The following is an 11,678-nucleotide window of genomic DNA, read 5'->3' as shown; positions in this document are numbered from 1 at the left end:
ACCTTGCCAATTAGATGACTTCATACATTATTAATAACGGCTATTTGAAAAGTCAACGCGAAATAACATTTTGTAGTTAATAACCAATTATTTATAGTAGTACCGACCCACCAAGCAAGTTTTTTTTCGCGTTGCGTTGTACGCACCTGACCGCGTGCGCGGACAGATCTAATCACCTTATCAGTAGTTTGCATAGCTAGTATGGTTCGGTCCGCCATTACCGACGTACCTATTTATATAAGACGTGCATTTAATTCGGATATATAATGATTTATATAAGATTTCTTTGATTAATAGTGATACGCGATTTAATTTTCTATTTTTTCGTTAGTGCCGTTGCCGTTTTTACTAAGTGTTGGTTTTAACCTTAAAATATAACTGTAATTCAATAATTGTCTTCAGCAACAAGCAAGTTTTTTATTTGTCCTTTAATGGCCGGTGTCATATTCTGGTGAGTTTTCTATTATATTATTCTTATAGTCATTGTATAAGTATGCGTAGATTTAATAGCAAACTAGAATTCTTTGATTTTATTTTCTATGTGGTTATCAGTCTGTGTATATAAACAACTGTGTATATGAGATAGATTGTGAGTTGGTTTAAGCCATGCGCCTTGCAATCAAGCGTGAACTGTCTACACTTACTGCCCACCTTTTCAATTTTTGCTAATTTGGTTCTAGATTGGTTTGACACACTGGGCTAGTTTATCTAGATTAGATGGAAAATGAGAAGCTTTGATGCAGCATGTCTTTACAAGAAGCATCAATAGGTACGAAGAAAGCGAGTTCTATCTAGTAGGGATTTAGGAGGATCATCGAATTTGCTTCAAAATGTTAGTAACATAATATATATTTTTTTTTGAATATTGTTCATTCTATCATAACACTGTTTTTTAGATTTAACTTCGTTGCGTGACCTGAGGCAGGAATGGCATTTGCATTAAAATTGTATTTTACTAGAATGAATCTGAAGAGGAACTGAAGAAGTACTTATTATATGTTCAACATTATTGTTGCTATAATTCAGTTTTGACAGACACTTTTGTTGAAAATGCAATCGAAAGACTAAGGCATCCATTTTCCAAGTTATTTGCCCCAAATTTTGACTTAAAATTACATCTGGCAAGATGATATCTTTCACTTTAATTGTTTAAACATTCAGCGCACGTTTCACAGCTACCGAGGGTAGCGGTAGAAGTGACTCGCGTTCAGGGCACCGTACGAGGGAAGCGGTAGAAGTGACTCGCGTTCAGGGCACCGTATAAACCCCGAAATAAAAGTAACTTGTGTTTAGGGCACCGTACAAGGGTAGCGGTAGAAGTGACTCGTGTTCAGGGCATCGTACGAGAGTAGCGGTAGAAGTGACTCGCGTTCAGGGCACCGTATAAACCTAGCGGTAAAAGTGACTCGTGTTTAGGGCACCGTACAAGGGTAGCGTTGAAAGTGAGTCGTATTCATTAAATATAAATTGTATTTGGACCTTTTAGCCCAGGAAATTAAATTATTTTATATTTTTATCTGATAGAGAATTTTCCTAGCTTTCATAATCTTCAATCCGTTTGTCGCTAGCGCTATTAATTTAAAAGATACTTGTTACGAGAAATTCTCAAAAATCACGACGCAGCGCCCCCTCCTATGTCTAAGTTCTTTGAGAGAGCCCCAAAATTCATATCAGAATTTGTTTCTTTTCTGAAGTATTGAAAATTTCATACGAAATTCTAATTTTAATTTATTAGTGCGTTTAATAATCAATTCCGTCTGTGTCATTCATAGATGGCACTACCATGAACTAAAAATCATAAAATAAATTTATACTGCTTATTTTTATGTTTATTGTAAAACGTTTGGCACACAATGCCGTTATCTGCGTTTGTTTATATACAACGTTTTATCGCATTTGCCGAGCGGAATGCAACGCACGTAGGTGCATCATAGTGTAGTTTTGATCGCAGATAATGTGTCTATTGCAAATCGTGCACAAGGTCGCGTGCCATCGACGCGCCGCCGGCTTTGCGCATCTATTACTTTTGCCTGCGGGGTTCAGGCTGCAGGTAGTCTTAACATAAACTCTCGCGACGTTGCTTGTTTGGCTACGGCAATCGCTATCGGTGAACTGCAGCCAGTATTGTGTCGGTCGTTGAATGATCTACGCAGGGGCGTAGCTACCGCCGTATTTGCCGTATCAATTATACGGGGCCCCGGGCCACGGGGCCCCAAAGTGGGTAAAGAAAACCTTTACCTCCATATAAGGGCCTCCAAAAATTTTTATACGGGGCCCCGACAAGGCACGCTACGCCGCTGGATCTACGTGTATTTCGTGCGACTTTTATCGTTTAATCGAACTTCTCCTTTCTACATTTGCATTATATTCGATCATCAATCGACTATTTAGTTGTAACTTGCATCTGCAGTGTTTGGTAGTGATTAATTGTGCGTTTAATGCCTATACGTTGCGAATAACAAGTAACGGTCGGCGTGTGTTGGTCGTCGCGTATCTTTGGATTAAATAGTGTTGAGTTTACGAGTAGATTCAATTTTTGTATGGACACTGCCAGGCGGTTTTCCTGCAATTAGAGGATCATTAGTACTTGGGTAACTAACATCTATAAGAACATTGTTACAGCCAGAACAAATTATATTGCAAGTTTTTTCTCCGATGTGTGAATATGAGCATAATATTAAATCTTATGAAATATTTCAATTTGTTTTCTTTTATTTACAGCGCTTGGCGAGTCTTGAGTGCCATGAGATCTGCATTGGTAAGTTTAAAATTCAATTATATTTTTTCTTCACGTTTGCGAATCGTAGTTTTGCATTTTTTATCGGGTTTCACATGCGCGTCCCCAAAATTTGTTCTTTACATTTTTTAAAATTTGCCGTAGAAAATGAAAATAGAAAATCTCGCGAATTCTTCACAATATTTTAGTTATTTCTTTTTTATATGATAAAGCAAGAGTCCTTTTTCAAGATGCATCCTTGAAATCTCGCGAATTTTAGTCCTAACTGTCTCAAAATGGCCGCGAAATTTGCTCTTTTCTAGCCTTTTTCAAAACTTCCGGTGGAAAACTGATCATATCTCGCGAACCGTTCGCAATATTTTAGTTTTTTCTTCTTTATATGTTAAAACAAGACTCCTTTTTTAAGATTCACTCTTGAAATCTCGAGAATTGCAGTCCCAACAATCTGAAAATGACCGCGAAAATTTGCTCTTTTCTAGTATTTTTCGAAACTTCCGGTGGAAAACTGGTCATGTCTCGCGAACCCTTTGCAATATTTTAGTTATATCTTTTTTATATGATAGCCCAAGAGTCCTTTTTCAAGGTGCATTTTTGAAAGCTCGCGAAATTTTTTTAGTATTTTTATTACATGCGGTTGAAAACCGGTTATATCTAGGAAAAATCCTATATTTTATATTTTGTAATACTCGGAGTTAATGTTAATTTTATTAACACGCGTTTTTGGTACACTCGGTGAATGTAGTTTTGTCCATATTTATTTTTCAACATCTTCGCGAACGTAAACAACTGTTATCTTGAGCGAATTTACACCGACGAGTGTTGCACTGATACATAGAAATTATTTAACATTTGCTGTATATTTCTGCCCATTTATGTCCATTATATTTGAGATAATTGTTTTATTAAAATATTAGTAGGTAGATATCATATTTAACTTATCGCCGAGCGATTTGTTTCATTTCAGCCTTATTTTATAGAGACTAAATTATCTATTTATAATGGTAAATTAAATTCCTGTTTTTCTCAATCGTATTACATCCCAAAGCCAATAAGTTCTTTTCTTATGCCGAGAAATATTGAAAGTAAAAGTAGGTATATTTCGTGTGTATCAGTTATTTCAACATTGTGAAATTTTATTTTGATTTTTTGTTCGTCTGACGCGTGTTACCGCGTTTCACCGCGTGTTCTGCGAGCGTGCTCTCTAACCGCCACGCGTTTTGAGGTTTTAATTGGTAATCGTCGTGCATTCTTTCGGTCATCAGCAAAATATTTGCAACGGGCACGTGTGGGTGTTTTGTGTGATGATTTGTGGCGGTTAGAGTCTTCTTAAGTGCGAAATAAGTATCCGTTAATCTGCGCGCGCGGTTTCTGCTGATAGAATATATTCCATGATAGAAAATCTCCTCTTCAATGCTTAGGTATGTGTGTAATTAATTTTTTCTACGAAAAGTTAAGGCAGTTTAACTTAAATTGCTTATTAAAATTGAGGGATATTAATTTTCCTTGTATTATCTTGCATATTACAAACACGTGGTTGCATTTTCATCAGAATTCCTAGTCCCGTTTCTAAAAATAACATGCATGATTGAATTATTACAAACACGGTTTTTAAAATGATGTGAGAATTATTTAAACGACAATATTCATGTGGTCGACCACGTTCACTTTACCGTCGGTCGTCGGCTCGGTTATGTTTTCGCTGAACACGTGAATGATTTTAATCGAAGTGCACTCGTTAGCATCTTTAAATTAAGAAGTTTCTAGTTGACCTAATAAAATCATGTACGGTGAATAGTTTTTCGTTTTCCTAGTTTGCGTATATCTAAAAAGGGAATAGTTATTTTTTAAGTATTTAACGACTATTTTGTTACGCGCCGTCGCTTGTCGCCTGCTGATATGGATGTTTTCCGACGGATATTCTATCAATTTATGATGATGCTTCACCCGTCGCTTATCTTATGCAGTAGATATTATCATCAAATAATACATTTAAATTCAATAGGTATATTAAAATGTGTATTATTTTTATAGCACCTTTTTGCTCAATTTCCCGATGATTTTTGGGGAGTTTATATTAAAATATTGTCTTTGTAAATTTGCCTCTTCATGTTGTGAATATTAACTCAGTGTGTAGTTGCTAATTTTTGCAACACCCTGTATATTAGTTTTCCTAACCGCACGTAGAAAATCCTCTTTATTTGTGAGTATTGAGTGTTCTCTGTTTTGAACTTGAAATTTTCTTTTTGGTATACCCTGTGTATTCATTTTCCTTTGTGTCCGTGAAAATTTGCTTCAATTAGTTGTTTTTAGGGTTTTTCTCTTTGCGCTTTGAATTTTCTTTCTAAAACATCCTGTATATTACTCTCCCCAATTGTCGAGGGAAAACGAGCGATGTTTGTAGTGTTAATAGTTTTTTATTTGTACATAAAATTTTATTTTGTAACACCCTGTATATTTGTTGACATTTTCATTTCACGTAGAAAATTGGCGGCTATTTACCAATTTCATTATGCCGGTAATACTTTATGAAGTAGTACTTGCTGGCATGTGCGCGGCTATGCAGGTCGTAAGTCCTGTTTCAATATGGCGACATGTATTCTGTTGACTTGTAAAATATAAACTTGTATTCTATTGTAAATAAATAGTAAGATATATTTACTTCTTTGATTTGTGTACCCTTCTATCATTTCAGGAACAGGTCTCTAAGAGAGTTCCCTCTCTCAGGGGATGATCCCCACTATAAAATTTGTTAAGGTATCCTGTGCGACTTGTGTGCTCCTTCTTTCATTTCAGCTACAGGTCAGAACTTGTAAGAATATTTTTAAGTGTCGCCTCTCTTGAGCCGACTTAAAACATAGAAATATTTGAACAAGACCTTATAAGGATTGTCCTTATAAGGAGTTCCCTCTCTCTGGGGCGATCCCCTACCATAAAATTGTTGATATGCCTGAGTATTTCGGGGATGAAGCGCAGAGACATCGTAGCTGTAGGATGGGCCGGGAGCAATGGACGGATCGAAGCAGTGGGCTGTCTTATAACGACATGTACCAAAAATTTAAAAATCTGATCCTTCCCTGTTCTCTTTCTTCTATTTCCTCCTCTTCTCTTCTCTAGTCTAGTCAACTTACTCTCTGTTCTCTTCCTACTATCTTCTCCTATTTATTCTCTAGCTACCCTCATTCTCCTATTTCTCTGTTCTCCATTTATTTTCATACTTCTTTTATTGCCTCCACTTGTATTTCAATTTCTCTTATATTTCGTTGCAATTCATATATGCAACCCAAATTTCACCTGATATTTTTATATTTGAGAAAAATGCCTTCTATAGCTGAGATTCGATCCGTGTCTACCAGCATGCCAGCAGGTGCACGTTTCCACTCGACCACCGAGTGCTCTTATCATTGTTGTTTGATTCTTCTATTTATGTTTCTACTTATTTCAATTTTTAAAAACAACAACACAAGCCGCAGCTATGTTCCGCTCGCTCCACGCGCATAAGATTTATATGCAATATGACTCAAGACGTCAATACTGAAAACGACACATGGAATACCACAAAGAAATATGTATGAGATTATAATTTTACCGTGAGTTTTATTGACAACAATAATAATAGATACATTTTTCTTAAATAGACAAATATCGACAGTTAGCAAATTCGGAAGTAGTAAAAACTTGCCTTAAACACTCACATCTCCAACACTTCACCTATAGATATTGCAAACTCCATTCGTGCATTCACAAACTACTTGTCTGGGCATCAAAGTTGTTCATTTGCTGGAATTAATTATATATCCAAGTTATTCTTATGTGCGAAACGATAACTGAATGCCGACGGACGCGCGCGTACAGGAGAATCGAGAATTAATCCACGATTGATAAACACAGCAGCATGCATTCACGCTTGTAAAACCCCGGTCAACCCCGATTCTGGTATATGCAGTCGATTGCTTAATGAATATAAATCAATTTACTTAATTATGATCTGAAGTAACAGGACACGCGCACCATACTCGACGCCCGGAATTGAATTGCGTGTGCAGCAAAATGCATACAGCCAACTGCGACAACACGAGGTCACTATCAGTATTGCGCGATACGTTCGCAGAACACAGGAAAAAAATTGTTTACATACAAGTCCCGCGCGTACAGATCCTTACTATGGGTGCATAGCAAGCAGTGCCTGTTTTGGTACTTCTAGTACCAAATAATTGGAGATTAATTTAATACTTCCAGATACTCAAAAGTATTAAAATCGAGTCACTAAAACGTGAGAGGCAGGCCGTTTTCCACCACAACTTTTCAACAATGACAAAACTTGCTAAAGTTTGAGAGTGACTTAAGGCCACTTCCCGACCTTTGATGGTGACTGAATATAGTTCATTCGATTAAAAAACTCATCTTCTATCACCTGAAGCAAACAGAATTAAATTCCAGTCAAGAAAACGCGAATTACAGACCATTTTCCACAGCAACTTTTCAAAAATGACAAAAATTGCAGTAGTTTGAGAGAGATTTAAGGGCACTTCCCGACCCTTGATGGTGACAAAATGTAGTTCCTACGATTAAAGAACTCTTCTTCTATCACCTGAAGCGGACAGGATTAAAATCCAGTCAAGGAAACGCATGATACAGACCATTTTCCATCGCACCTTTTCAAAAATTACAATAATTGCTGAAGTTTGAGAGTGATTTAAGGGCACTTCCCGACCCTTGATGGTGATGAAATGTGGTTCATACGATTAAAGAACTCTTCTTCTATCACTTGAAGCAGACGAAATTAAAATCCAGTCAAGGAAACGCGAGATACAGACCATTTTCCACAGCAACTTTTCAAAAATGACAAAAATTGCTGAAGTTTGAGAGTGATTTAAGGGCACTTTCCGACCCATGATGGTGACTGAATGTAGTTCATGCGCCTAAAGAACTCTTCTTCTATCACCTGAAGCAAACAGAATTAAAATCCAGTCAAGAAAACGCGAGATACAAACCATTTTCCACAGCAACTTTTCAAAAATCACAAAAATTGCTGAAGTTTGAGAGTAATTTAAGGGCACTTCCCGACCATTGAGGGTGACTGAATATAGCTCATACGATTAAAGAACTCTTCTTCTATCTCCTGAAGCAAACAAAATTAAAATCCAGTGAAGGAAACGCGACATACAGACCATTTTACACCGTAATTTTTCAAAAATGACAAAAATTGCTGAAGTTGGAGAGTGATTTAAGGGCACTTCCCGAACTTTGATGGTGGCTGAATGTAGTTCATACGACTAAAGAACTCTTCTTCTATCACCTGAAGCAAATAGAATTAAAATCCAGTCCAGAAAACGCGAAATACAGACCATTTTCCACAGCAACTTTTCAAAAATGACAAAAATTGCTGAAATTTGAGAGTGATTTAAGGGCATTTCCCGACCCTTGATGGTGACTGAATATAGTTCATACGATTAAAGAACTCTTCTTCTATCACCTGAAGCAAACAGAATTAAAATCCAGTCAAGGAAACGCGAGATACAGACAATTTTCCACAGCAACTTTTCAAAAATGACAAAAATTGCTGAAGCTTGAGAATGATTTAAGGGCATTTCCCGATCATTGAGGGTGACTGACTATAGTTCATACGATTAAAGAACTCTTCTTCTTTCACCTGAAGCAAACAAAATTAAAATCCAGTCAAGGAAACACGAGATACAGACCATTCTCCACAGCAACTTTTCAAAAATGACAAAAATTGCAGTAGTTTGAGAGAGATTTAAGGGCACTTCCCGACCCTTGATGGTGACAAAATGTAGTTCCTACGATTAAAGAACTCTTCTTCTATCACCTGAAGCGGACAGAATTAAAATCCAGTCAGGGAAACGCAAGATACAGACCATTTTCCATCGCATCTTTTCAAAAATTACAATAATTGCTGAAGTTTGAGAGTGATTTAAGTGCACTTCCCGACCCTTGATGGTGACGAAATGTGGTTCATGCGACTAAAGAACTCTTCTTCTATCACCTGAAGCAAACAGAATTAAAATCCAGTCAAGAAAACGCGAGATACAGACCATTTTCAACAGCAACTTTTCAAAAATGACAAAAATTGCTGAAGTTGGAGAGTGATTTAAGGGCACTTCCCGACCCTTGATGGTGACGAAATGTGGTTCATACGATTAAAGAACTCTTCTTCTATCTCCTGAAGCAAACAAAATTAAAATCCTGTCAAGGAAGCGCGAGATACAGACCATTTTCCACAGCAACTTTTCAAAAATGACAAAAATTGCTGAAGTTTGAGAGTAATTTAAGGGCACTTCCCGACCATTGAGGGTGACTGAATATAGCTCATACGATTAAAGAACTCTTCTTCTATCTCCTGAAGCAAACAAAATTAAAATCCAGTCAAGGAAACGCGAGATACAAACCCCATTTTCCACCGCAACTTTTCAAAAATTACAAAAATTGCTGAAGTTTGACCGCAACCAGAAAATTGTAGAATATGGAAATATAGAATGTAGAATATATTGGAAAATTCTCTATCAGATGGAAATTTAAATTAATTTCATTTCATTCACGCGACTGAAAGTAGGTACTAAAAATTGCAATTTTTCATTTTTTGACAATTCGCTTTAAAATAAGCTAGTTAAATTGAAATTTAAAGAGATGAAAGTTTAATTCAGAAGAAAAAATGGGCAAGGCCGGGTGCTGGATAATTTATTTCCACGATTTTCGACAGTGAATATCTTCAAAACTAAATGAGATAGCAACCAGAAAATTGTAGAATATGGAAAATTGGCAAATTTTCTATCAAATAGAAATTTAAAGTAATTTAATTTTAAGAGGTAAACGGTATAGAAACGCAACTGAAACTGCTAAAAATTGGAATTTTTCAATATTTGACGATTTATTTCAATAGCGAATATCTCGTAAACAAAAAGAGATATATACGAACAAATTTCAAATTCTTAATCTACGGAAAATTTCCAATAAGATAAGCTAATTAAAATGCATACCTATAGAAGAGATGAAATTTTAATTCATAAGAAAAAAAATGGGCAAATGGGATTCATCTTCTACCGCTGCCCTTGTACAGTGCCCTGAACACGAGTCACTTCTACCGCTATCCACATACGGTGCTGTGAACACGAGTCACTTTTACCGGCACCCTCGTACGGTGCCCAGAACACGAGGCACTTCTATCGACACCCTGTTACGGTAAACCGAATGAGACTCAACTATACAATTGCGATTAATTGCAATATAACTAAATAATCAAGAAAAAAATCAACGTTCTTGACATTTTCGAGTCAATAAACTAAAATAGTGCATATCTTTTAAACTAAAAGCGATAGCGACCAGCGTATTAAAATTTATGAAATATTGGAAAATTCTGTAGTAGATAAGAATTTAAAATAATTTAATTTCGTGGGACAAAAACGTGACTAAAAGTGCAATTTTTCTTTTTTGCCCTTTTTTGAATTGCGAATTTGTTTGCGATTGAAGAGCGATCAGCAAGGCCCCGGGGAATTTACCCCAGTCAATCCTCCTCTCATCGGCCCTGCAAATAGGTACAAACCTGATTGATGGAAATTAGTTTTTCGATTTAATTTATGCTAATCACCTTTGGTGAAAAAAAGTAATATTAAAAACATTGAGATTGACAAAATGACTTTATTACTAAAATTAAACAGAAAACTTAAACGTTGAAATCGTACCCGGCGAGAGCTGTAATCACTGCAATAGTACACGACAACACTACACAAAAAAATGTTTACACACCGATACTGCTAAAAGCAGAACGCAGAAAACCAAAACAATTCCAATGTAAGTACCGGTCACGTATTCGCCACGTTGAAGGAAAGCATTAAATATGTACCTCATTTTATCGAGTTCGTTAGCGAGCAGGTTTAAATATTTTAATATACAAAATGCACCAAAAATTAAGAATACGAACTCAAAGATGAACTTACCAATAAGACAGATGGGTAACTTCAACTGCTATCCCACGTGGTTGTAAACTGAATTAAAATCTTGATAGATGTTAAAAGTCGCGAGTTGAGAACACAACCATTGTGTAGACCGCGTAGACCGAAAAATAATTCTACTACGAAAACGCCGAATGTGCAAAAAGAAACTCGGATGATAAAAGTTAAATTTCTACTCCGAGCCCGAAAAATAAGCAATAAAACAAGAACACAATTTTAAGTTACTAGCACTTTAACTTTAAACTAAAACTGGCCTAATCAAATTCACAAGAAACAAGGCGGCGTATTGCGAGAAACGCGTGCAAACACACGTTGCCGAACCATGACTCGGCTCGACTGACTTGGAGTAAGCGCTGAGAGTGCTTGCACCGTCCGCGGAGTTTGCGCAATTATGCAGCGCAAAACGAATGTGCAGTGTACTAGGATGGTGAATACATTGTTTTGGATACTTGTAATATGCCGTGTCCGTCGATTGAACTGATAAGGCTTGTCCTTTAAAAGAATCGCTTGCCTCGTCCCGTATACTACCTGAAGTTGTCGTAGTCAACACAGCACGAAATAAAATGCATCATTTTGATAGAAGATGCCAATAAGGCAAACATTTAACAAAACTAAAAATATACAACACAAAAAAATAATAAATTAAAAAATTAAAATTATTCCTTACATTATAAACAAAAAAATTAAATAAAATGGTAGCATCTTCAGATGCGAATATTGTGAGTTACTATGAAGGAATGCAATAAAAAAAATCCACTATACACAAACAATAACAACATGCATGGTATAGAAAATTTATGTTACCAAATTAATCTATATTCATGGATTATTTCTTATTATTAGTTACATCAGTCTCAACATTGGCTGCATCAATATTAACTAAAATATTCTCCAATTCATGCAGAAGTTCTCTTTTAACTGAGTCTGGCACCATGCCTCTTGCAGTAGCTGTAATATGTTGTACTAAATTTGAC

The 11,678-nt window shown here is 36.2% G+C and overlaps 2 long non-coding RNA genes across 4 annotated transcripts; one reads left to right on the top strand and one right to left on the bottom strand.

The window, feature by feature from the left end:
• The first annotated feature begins 373 nt into the window (after positions 1 to 373).
• Positions 374 to 1,663, top strand: LOC135795350 (uncharacterized). The gene is made up of 3 exons (XR_010549072.1): positions 374 to 451; positions 681 to 832; positions 897 to 1,663. It is a non-coding gene; the product is annotated as an uncharacterized lncRNA (long non-coding RNA).
• A 4,648-nt stretch (positions 1,664 to 6,311) lies between these two features.
• Positions 6,312 to 11,041, bottom strand: LOC135796057 (uncharacterized). Of its 3 annotated transcripts, XR_010549224.1 has the most exons (12): positions 9,733 to 11,041; positions 9,145 to 9,255; positions 8,968 to 9,095; positions 8,791 to 8,918; positions 8,614 to 8,741; positions 8,437 to 8,564; positions 8,260 to 8,387; positions 8,083 to 8,210; positions 7,906 to 8,033; positions 7,729 to 7,856; positions 7,198 to 7,679; positions 6,312 to 7,148 (listed from the first exon to the last, which is right to left on the bottom strand). It is a non-coding gene; the product is annotated as an uncharacterized lncRNA (long non-coding RNA). The 3 variants fall into 3 exon arrangements; XR_010549226.1 differs by having other exon boundaries at positions 6,312 to 7,679; positions 9,145 to 9,184; positions 10,690 to 11,041; XR_010549225.1 differs by lacking the exon at positions 9,145 to 9,255 and having other exon boundaries at positions 6,312 to 7,679; positions 10,690 to 11,041.
• Positions 11,042 to 11,678: the final 637 nt, after the last annotated feature.

This window comes from Atheta coriaria, unplaced genomic scaffold (genome assembly GCF_025399875.1).
Source record: "Atheta coriaria isolate IRGN ID8LTWV9N9 unplaced genomic scaffold, Caltech_Dcor_3.1 hic_scaffold_7_pilon, whole genome shotgun sequence".
Classification (NCBI taxonomy): Eukaryota; Metazoa; Arthropoda; class Insecta; order Coleoptera; family Staphylinidae; genus Dalotia; species Dalotia coriaria.
The sequence above is the reverse complement of the archived record's forward strand: the minus strand, read 5'-3'. Positions and strand labels throughout refer to the sequence as shown.